Below are 10,749 nucleotides of genomic sequence, written 5' to 3'. Positions count from 1 at the left end.
GGACCGGGATCGGAGAATGAGCATGTGGATCTGGGAGAGTACGTGCAGGACGAACAAGAGCAGTTCCAAGCTGAGGACATCACATGCAAGATGATATGACCTTGATTCCATCTCTAGACTTGTTATGCTAGATTCACGTTTCTTCGTCATATGCTCGCTGCCTACCACTGAAATATTAGCCTCGTGATATTTCCATGAAACCCAAACACTATCCCTACCTAGCAAATCTTGAATGGCTAAGTAGGCTTTGCTTAGCTTCTGATGTTAGCATTGCTAGTTGCAGGTGCTTTGTCTCATGTGATAACATGGGTTTGATATCATTATGTTAAATATGTTATTTAATTAATAAACCTATATACTGGGTAAATAACGGAAGGCCTAGCCTTTTGCCGGGTGTTTTGTTCCGTTATTGCCGCCATAGTTTCCGGCTACCGGTGTTTGATTCCATAACTGATCGCTCCTAACACGTTCGGGGTTGTTATGGGGACCCCTTGATAAATCGTGTAGTATTAAGACTTGTCCGCCAGGACCCAACATTGGTGTTAATTTTCTAATCACTAAATAATAATCCGCGTAGGGGAACAGCTACCCCGAGGAATTAATCAACAACCCGGGCCAGTGCTCCTCATGAGTGTTGGTCCAAACCAGAGTCGTGTGCGGGGCCAACCCAGGGCAACTCGGGAGATGTCTATCAGGCCACTGTACGCTGTGCTCATCCGGCGTGTCCTAAGACTGAGATACGCATCTCTTATCAGGGTCATCGACACGTCGGGAGGTCCTGCTAGTCTTGTCTTACCTTAGCGATATATCTTGCGTATAGGAATCCCCGTGAAGCTTTGGTTCTCCCCAGAGTTGAGGTTTTCCTCTAAGTAATCCGACGAGATCACGAGATTCGTGATAGAGGATTACTTTGCGGCTCGTGACCGTTTGTGACGGACTAGTTGGAGCACCCCTGCAAGGTTTTATCTTTCGGAAAGCCGTGCCCGCGGTTATGTGGCAATTTGGAATATTTGTTAACATCCGGTTATAGATAACTTGAACATAATGTAATAAAATTGCCAACTGTGTGCGTAACCATGACTGTCCCCTTTGAATACCTCTCTTCAATACTTGTTTATGTAAGTTAGCCACCATATATGTTTAGGATACTGCTACCTAAACACTGAATCTTCCTTACCTAATAACTTGACTAGTTCTGGCACCAAGGTCATAGATTGCTGACAGATTACTTCAACACCCCAATAGGTACAGGTACGCCCCACACAGGTGATCCCGACGGCACGCAGCTGGCGTGGCAGTACGATGAGGATAATGACCGCTTGTACGTGAACTATCCAGAAGACTGAGGCGTGTTCTTTATCGTGGGAAAGCATGAAGGGTAGCATAGCCATTTCTCATGTTATGTAGTCTGTAGCAGAACTACCTTGTTTTAATAAATGCGTGATGTAATCTCTAATTTATTCTATGAGATAACAGATGATGTCCCTATTTGTCATTCTATTACTATGTATGTGCTATGTTACCGTGCTTGCGAAACGCTTAGATCCGCTTCTTTCCAATTCAGAGCCTCGTTCCCTAAATCGGAAAGGACAGTATCTTAGTCGTTACACATGGGCTATTCTGTCTCACCACAAGACTCCTCAGAAACTTGCAGAGATGGAGTTCCAGCAAGACTTTGACTGGTCCTAGCCTCCGAAGAAGAAGTTCAAGAAGATCCTTGTTCCTCAACTGGTGGCCAGCTTATTTTCTACAACCCGCACAACTAATGAAGCTGAAGACGTTGATGAAACTTCTACAATGGCCGACACCAACGCACCTTGATGTCTACTACACAACCTTCTTCTTGTAGACTCGTGTTGGGCCTCCAAGCGTAGAGTTTTGTAGGATAGTAGCAAGTTTCCCTCAAGTGGATGACCTAAGGTTTATCAATCTGTGGGAGGTGTAGGATGAAGATGGTCTCTCTCAAACAACCCTGCAATCAAATACATGAAATCTCTTGTGTCCACAAAACAACCAATGCAATGTAAAATTGTATAGGTGCACTAGTTCAGAGAAGAGATGGTGATACAAGTGGAATATGGATGGTAGATATAAGCTTTTGAAATCTGAAAATATAAAAATAGCAAGGTAACTAATGATAAAAGTGAGAACAAACGATATTGCAATGCTTAGAAACAAGGCCCAGGGTTCATACTTTCACTAGTGCAAGTTCTCTCAACAAGACTAACATAGTTGACTCATATGTAAATACCTCTCATGCGACAAAGAGTTTACTCAGAAGTCACAAATAGCGGAGAACTAACAACGAAATCATTGTAGGGTACGAAACCACCTCAAAGTTATCTTTTCCTATCAATCTTATGAGCTATCCCTATAAGTGTCACGATCAGCCCTAGAGTTCGTACTAAAATAACACCTTAAGAGACACATCAACCAAAACCCTAATGTCACCTAGGTACTCCAATGTCACCACAAGTACCCATGGGATTGATTATATGATATGCATCACACAATTTCAGATTCATGACGTTCAATCCAACACAAAGAACTTCAAAGTGTGCCCCCAAAGTTTCTACTGGAGAGTCAAGACTTAAACATGTGCCAACTCCTATGCATAGATTCCCTAGGTCATGGAACCCGCAAGTTGACTACCAAAACATACATCAAGTGGATCAATAGAACACCCCATTGTCACCATGGATATCCCATCGCAAGACATACATCAAGTGTTCTCGAATCCTTATTGACTCAATCCGATAAGAAAACTTCAAAGGGAAAACTCAATTCATCACAAGAACATAGAGAGGGGAAAACTCCATATGATTAATCTATATTAATAAAGCTCGCGATACATCAAGATCGTGCCATCTCAAGAACACGAGAGAGAGAGAGAGAGATCAAACACATAGCTACTCGTACATACCCTCAGCCCCAAGGGCGAACTACTCCCTCCTCATCATGGAGACCGCCGGGATGATGAAGATGGCCTCCGGTGATGGTTTCCCCCTCCGACAGGGTGCCAGAACGGGCTCCCAATTAGATTTTCGTGGCTTTGGAGGCTTACGGTAGCGGAACTCACGATATAGCTTTCTTTCTTGGGTTTTGGCATTTATAGGAATTTTTGTCTTCGGTCTCAAATCAAGGGGACTCCCGAGGGACCCACAAGCCAGGGGCATGCCCCTTAGGCTTGTGACTGCCTTGGGACTCCTCTCCGGTATCTTTGTGCTCTAGTATTTTTTATATTTTCCAAAAATATTCTCCGTAAATTTTTAGCCCATTCCGAGAACTTTAATTTCGGCACAAAAACAACACCACGGTAGTTCTGCTGAAAAGATTGTCAGTCTGGGTTAGTTCTAATAGAATCATACCAAAATCATATAAAATTATTGTAAACATGGCATTAATACTTCATAAATTGTAGATACGTTGGAGACATATCATCATCCCCAAGCTTAATTCCTGCTCGTCCTCGAGTAGGTAAATGATCAAAGAAATAATTAATGAAGTATGAATGCTAGCAAGTGCACAAGTTTGATCAATGAAAATTTCAGTCACTTTTTTCTAGCATCATTATATATCATAAATAGTAGCTCATCTCATAAAACATCTCATGATGAAGTAACAAGCTATTCACATGTTAAAGTATAGACCATAAAGTTTCTTGAAAATTAACAAACTGTGATTTCAGTCACTAAAAATTTACAATTCATCTTATTTTCACGAAGGGTCTATGTAAGAGCTTTTGATTTAGCAAATTCCACATACTCAACAATCATATAGTCTTCCATGATTGCTAACACTCAAAGCATATTTTTAGAGCAAACGACATCTGTCGAACACAGAGAAAGATAGGGGCTTAATGTTTTGCCTCCCATCTTATTTATCATATAGATACCACTACACCACGATAGAGCTTTAGTGACACACCTATGTGTCGGCATAGGGTACCTTTGCCGACACATAAGTTGTCGCTAACATCAATGCTGACAGAAGACGGAACAGTCGGAGGACTTGTTGTGAGAAAAGTATTGCCGACAATTATTCACTTCCTCACACATTTTCAGTCGGCATACACCCTATCTATGCCGACAGATTGCCTCGGTACATACACCTTACCTTTCCTGATAGTTGATTTGTGGACATACACGCTACCTGCGCTGACAGTTTGTGTCTGTGCATAAATCCTACTTTGGCTGACACATGGATTGTCCTTCTAAGTATATATCTTTGCCGACACTTTTTCTGTTAGTCTAGGCACATACCTTTGCCGACACTTATGTTGTCTATATAGGTACCTATCTTTGCCAACATTTATTCTTTTGGGCTAGGGACATACCTTTGCCGACACTTATGTTGTCTGTATAGATATATATCTTGGCCAACACATAGTTTGTTCCTGTAGGTATATATGTTTGCTGACAGTTTGAATTTGTTTACCAACACATGAATTGTTGGTAAGTAGTGCATAGCGAAACCAATAATTTCACATATATACTTAAATGCAATCGACAAACAACATCAAGATGGACACAATGTACAACAAAGATTATATGTTCACAAAGATACATATATTGACATAGGTTCACAAATAGCCATATATATCACATAGGTTCACAAATGCCATATATATCACATAGGTTCACAAATGCCATATATATCACATAGGTTCACAAGCACAATTAGAAGTATAGTTTAACCATACAAAACACACAAGAGAGATCGTCCAAAAGTTTCTACTCCAAGTCCTTCTCACATGAGCACAAAGTTTCTACTCCAAGTCCTTCTCACATGAGCACAAAGTTTCTACTCCAAAACACTTGAAGCACCAATTAATCCGAAACACTTGAATCGCCAATTGGACATGATTGAAGTTGGCTTCCAAAATACTGTGAACAGCTGTTTATGTTCCATGATACTCCAACTCCTTCTCCCATATAATGCTAGGTGTCTAAGTACGTGAAAATATTCCATACGAATTTGTAGAGAAAGTATAATCAACTGAAAAGTTGTTCAAAACTCCTGAACAGTGATATGACATTATTGTACTATGATTACTAGAACACTGGTACCAAAGTGTACATCAACATTCAACCATCTTGTAATATTCACCTAAGATTACAAAGTTACCAAATAAACCTTAGTTTCCAAATTAAATGCACTTAGCAGCCCATGCAAAACATACATATTTATCACATAGTAATGTATCGTTTGACCAAGATGCTCGAAACACGCTATTTGTATCTACTTTTTTGTATGAATAAATATGGTTCTATAAACGTAAATTGGTGCACAAAAATATGGAGATTGACAAATAACTACAGATTTTTACTTGTTAAATGTCTCCAGGGTGGAACAAGTGCCAATGGTGAGAAAAATGTGCACACAAATACGGAGATTGTAAATTCGATGTATATCATAGTACCTGTACCTCAAAGCACATTAGTTATCTTCTTGGGATCTTTGATCTGTAACAACAATCACTACTTAATAGGTGACCGATTAGAACAAAACAGAATAAATCAAGTGCTCTAGATTATTACTATAGTAGATGGCCATGCAATCGATTTCCCCTTAGCATCTCCCATGGTCAACACATTCCCATACGGACGAGGCAACTGAGTATCCCTTTTGAACACCGAATAGATGACAATTTTGACATGTTGAGAAACTAGGGGCTCATCCCCACCACAACCTTTGGATTAGTTGTTTGAATTTTTCCTTTGGCAATAGCAACATTTAAAGGTCTAGTGAATGTAACACCATGGATTTTGTCAAGTTCTTTTTTCCTTTCACTTTGATCTGGTTTTCCTTTTTGTGACTAAATAGTTTTGAAACCTAAAGGGATTACCCTTGATTTCTTTTTCCTAGTGGCTTGCCAACCTTCAAACCACCCCAAGACCTAGCCATTTCCATCTTGAGCCAATCCCAATATTCTTTTCCCTCGGAATATTCCTTTTTCTTTTAAAGGAATAACCTCTGTTGCCTTACGTTGTGAAGCAACCCCCATTTCTATCTCTCAAAAAATTCCAAAATAATTCTCATAAATCTCTTGGGTCATATCTTCCTCAGATATGACAAAATATTTCCTTGTCATTTTAAAAAATATTTCCCAAAAATTCCTTTTATGATTCTGCCCTATTTGTCAAGTTGTGAAGCAAGTACCCTTTTCATTTGCTTGATTGATATAAAAATTTGTGGGCAATATTTCCTAGCCATATCATTGCCTCATACCAAAATTCAACTCAATTTAGCTAGTAAATATTTCTTGGCAAATTTCCAAAGTTTCTGATCCAAAAGAAGCTTTGGGAAGGAAGTGCTAGCTAGGAGTGTTCAAATGAGTTGAAACTTTGGCATCATCTCAATATTGTAAAATTATGCTTCTCCACCAAATTTGAGCATCACTCCTTCAACCATGTGACCATAGCTTCAAATCTTTTCTCTCGTCATTATTTTGGATTGTGAAACAACTATATTTTAAGTTGCTCCATAAATTCTGAAATTTTACCAGGACATTCTCCTATCTATAAAACCTTGCTAAACCAATTTTGAGCCTATTTTATTTAGCCAAATATTCTCAGTAATTCTCCCAAGTTTCTGTCCAGTAGGATACTGTGTGAAGGAAGTGCCACTTTGGCTTATCAAGATGGCATGACATTTATAAAGCATCCTCACATGTCTAAATGATTTGTCTCCTCCAAGTTTCAGCTCCATCCAAGCCAGTATGTGAGTGCCACATCAAAATCGCTATTCTGGACCAGATTAGCTAGTTCCAAAGAAACCCTATTAAATATTAATCTTGTGCACCCCAAATTTCACAGGATTGTAGTCCTTCCTACCCTAAGCCTCCCAGACATGATCTTTTGCTCTTATCCCTTCTATGTTGATCACTGTGATCAGGTCAAGTGTGATGCAGGAAACTTCCAGTGAAGCATCCCATCAACCCTTAGCTCCTTTTGGTGATCTATCACCTCAGTTGGGCATCTCATTGGATGGACTATCTGCTAGACATAGTGTGCCAGCCTTGCTTGTACTCTCAGTGCCAGTGCACGTGGTGACCATGCCTGTGGCATGCAATAACCATGCTCTGTGCAATGGAGCCCTTGGTTTTGTCGATTCCTCCTCTCCCTCGAGCTCTAGTCATGCGTAGAAGCTCCGCCTCATCGTTCCCTTCCTCTTGGAGCCCTCTCCCCCTCTAGATTTTTCCTTACCGCGCCACGACGAGCTCTGTCCAGTTGCTCCAGCTGCATCCATGTCGTTTTCTTCCCCGAGCCTTCGCGAGCTCACTTGAGCTGTCCCATCTCCTCCTCGAAGCTGCTCGCCGCCGCTAAAGGCCAGCCACGTCGCCCTGGAGCTCCAGTGCGTGGCTAAGCTCGCCACGACGGCCGTTCTTATCGGCTCTTGTCGCTGCGGCCATTTAAGGAGCCCCGGGGTTCCGCGACCTCTCCATCCTCCTCTCCTCCATCCCTGCATCCTCCCCAACCTGTTCATCGAGGTCCCGGAGCCCCCTTGCCCTCCAATTGCCTCCATGGCCGCCGTCGGCCTCGGCCTAAATTCGAGCTGGTCGAGCCCTTTTCCTCCCTCTAATCCTCTCCAAGGCTCTCCTCCAGCTACCTCAAGGCTTGCTCGACCCGGACCCCTCCTCTCTGTGCCCGCGTTGCGTGCCCCCATGAAGGCCGTGGCCGCTGTCCGTCGCGACGAGGGTTTCGTTGGCTCCGCTGCTTTCCAGCGAGAGCCAAGCCCCCTGGCGGATGCGACCGGTCGCGCTGGTCACACCAGTGGTCGGACCTTAGCCGGAGTTGCCCGGTGGCGCCGGGACCAACATCGACCGTGCTCGGCCTACCATCCTCTGTCGTGGCGTTGGGAGGTAGTAGAAGTAGAGCGAGAGGAGAGAGAGAGAGAGAGCGGGACCCGACAAGTGGGCCCTGACCCCACCTGTCGGTGAGAGAAGGCTCAGCCAGCTGGATAAGTGGAAGTGCCCCGGGCGTGTTTACGTTTTTCCCACGGGAAAACGTATTCTGCCTGAGTGCGCGACCAACTTAGCTGCCATGGACCCCATTGTGAATATATTTTATTGCAAAATAGGCCCTGAATCCAAAACCCTTATATCTTTTTGCTCGGGACTCCGATTCGGGTGATTCCAAAGCCCTTGTCTTCGTCTCGTGAAGCCTGACAAGATGGTAACATTTCCACCACGTGATCACACAGTGGAAATGACCATGTTCCCTTGCCATAAACAGCCCCTCCTCCGAGAGAGAACTGTTTCCAGCATTTCCTACCGCGAGCTACTCGCGTTTCTTCCCGGTGGATCCATCATCCCAGGGAAGCCACAACTTTCATTTGCTTCATTGCATTGCAATATCATAGTCTAATTAACTATTTGAATAATAAATATATATGTTTCTAGTCTGAAATGTAAGTATGCACTTTGAATAAATTATTACTCAGATGAGTATGGGATCGTTAGTGAGTAGTGTCTTACACACTAGTCGATAACATGAGGTTGAGATTACTTTCTATGATTACTTTCTGAACATGGATCAACGGTAGTGGCTTGACCTTATTATTTATCAGATTACTATGATGTCGGAGCGTCAGCTATGACAGGCATATTATTCGGGATAAGATACCTAGTTGGTTGATCAGAATCACTTGTCCGGGCTCATCAGTGCAACCACATTTGCCGACATGGGACGGCCTTGACTTGGTCTGATTGCGTGCTCCTTCACTGGTACCTCCAAAGAGGGAGGGTTATGCATGCGTGCTACCTTGTCCCGGTAGGCGGTGATAACCCTGTGAGCCAGTTGAGTTGTTTGTGTCGGCGTCCCCGATTGGGACAGTTTAGTTTGGCCACGATGGTGGCAGGTGTCATGAGGACACAGGGCCACCCAGGGTAGGACTCCGGGGGAGGATGAGTGCCGGTGGTACGATGAAAGAGTCAAGGGTCAGACAAGTTTCGTTGGAGCAACACTGGTCCACCCGAATGGGATCACGAGGTCAGTGCTCCATAGTGTGGGTAAAGTGTGCAACCTTTATAGAGTCTCAAACCTATTCGAATAGCCGAGTCCACGGTATTGGACAGCCCGATCAGACCTCGGTAGGTGGTCAACCGTAACTATGATAGTAATGATGGAAGAACTCGTCCGAGTATGAAAACAGTTGGGCATCATGCCGATGATAAGTCTTGGTATCCGTCTTTAGGATACTCGCTAAAGGATCTTGGTAAGATCACATGAGTTGGTATCTCCCGAGTACAGTGAAAGTAGCCTGGTATCGTTAGTTCTCTGCTACTCCCTTAGTAATAACAACCCTTTACTTAATCCTGGTTGCTATGATGTTGTCTTGCATTAATGCTAATGTTTGTTGTGAGTTTGCGAGTACATTCAAAGTACTCACTTGGCTTGTCATGCCAGTTTGCAGGTCATGCCTTGAGTGTTTGCTTGCCGAGGATTCCAAGTTGCGAACTAGCATGCGCATTCCAGCCAGAGTCCGTGCGGAGTGGTGTTCATCACATCGGTTGTTATTCTACTGCTAGCGTAGGATTTACCGTAGGCAGGTGTAGTATCGCCAAGGCGATGTAATCCATGTATCCTTGTAATCTTTTCCATAGTATTAAAGAGCTGATTTGTTCTGTGCCAACGGTTCTGTATTCCAGAAGACTTGTCCTTGGGCTGGAATACGGGGTGTTCCCGTTTCCTCTAAGCCGGGGTGCCACAGTTATGCTATATAGTATCACATCTCTTCCACCCTATAGAAAAAAATAGCAATTTAGAATATAATCATGGTAAATAAGCAAGTTCATATAGCATCATATAGGCACTCAAAGGCGAAAAGGGAAGGAAAGATTTACCCCTTGTTGTCTGTTATGTTTCTCAACATTAACAATTCTTCTTCCACTAAGAGTGTCATCATTCTGCATAGAAGCATTTGACTCAGCCACGTCCTCTAAAATAGAATTACTTTTTCCAGTATTATTGGCTTCTCTTGTCCTTACGTTCTACATCAAAATCAAGCATTATAGATGTTAAATATAATAAACTACAACGAGATCAGAATATTACATGTTCCACTATTGCAGAGGTACGATATAATAGAACTAGTTCTACCTGGTGTGGAGTATTTGGTTCATGTCCAGGTGTGCTATTTGTTTCTTCTTGTTGCCCCTATGAAGATAGAAAAAGTTTCCTCATCTCAACCATTTGCCTCTTCATGTCATCCATTTGGTCTTGCAGATGTTCCACTTTTAGGTGTGATACACGACACTTTTCCATTGCTATTTGAAGCTTTGTAGATTTATACTATTGGTTCCTGGCAACTCTAGGTCACATGGAGTTGGCGACAAACCAACTGCACGAACATATCCATCTTTTTCCTTTCCACAAACAAATGCAAACAAATCACCATCCTAAATACCATTCTCCAACAATTCTGGGTGCTTTAATGCTTCATCTTGAAGTTCTTCTGTAGATTTCAGGAATTGTTACCTGTTCATATTTACTACATAAATAGAAATATGAAAGCAATCGAGAAATTCAAGTGCATACGAACTTACAATTCTTACTTCAGACCCTTCTTGTGGAAGTCCACTAATTCGATGTGTATGTGTTTCAATAAACAATTCATGTCTATGTGAGCGGCGCTTTAGCTCCTCGGTCTATGTCAACTGATAACAAAGATTGAAACAATGAGGAAAATGTACAAACATAAAAGTTTACAAAAAGAATTGCATGGTTGCATACAATTTTGGTGTCA

General features: G+C 42.5%; 1 long non-coding RNA gene across 1 annotated transcript; it reads right to left on the bottom strand.

The window, feature by feature from the left end:
* Positions 1-9,633: 9,633 nt before the first annotated feature.
* Positions 9,634-10,452, bottom strand: LOC123439808. The gene is made up of 3 exons (XR_006630171.1): positions 10,104-10,452; positions 9,848-9,994; positions 9,634-9,745 (listed from the first exon to the last, which is right to left on the bottom strand). It is a non-coding gene; the product is annotated as an uncharacterized LOC123439808 (long non-coding RNA).
* Positions 10,453-10,749: the final 297 nt, after the last annotated feature.

Source organism: Hordeum vulgare, chromosome 3H (genome assembly GCF_904849725.1).
Source record: "Hordeum vulgare subsp. vulgare chromosome 3H, MorexV3_pseudomolecules_assembly, whole genome shotgun sequence".
Classification (NCBI taxonomy): domain Eukaryota; kingdom Viridiplantae; phylum Streptophyta; class Magnoliopsida; order Poales; family Poaceae; genus Hordeum; species Hordeum vulgare.
This window is presented reverse-complemented; position numbering and strand designations above follow the sequence as displayed.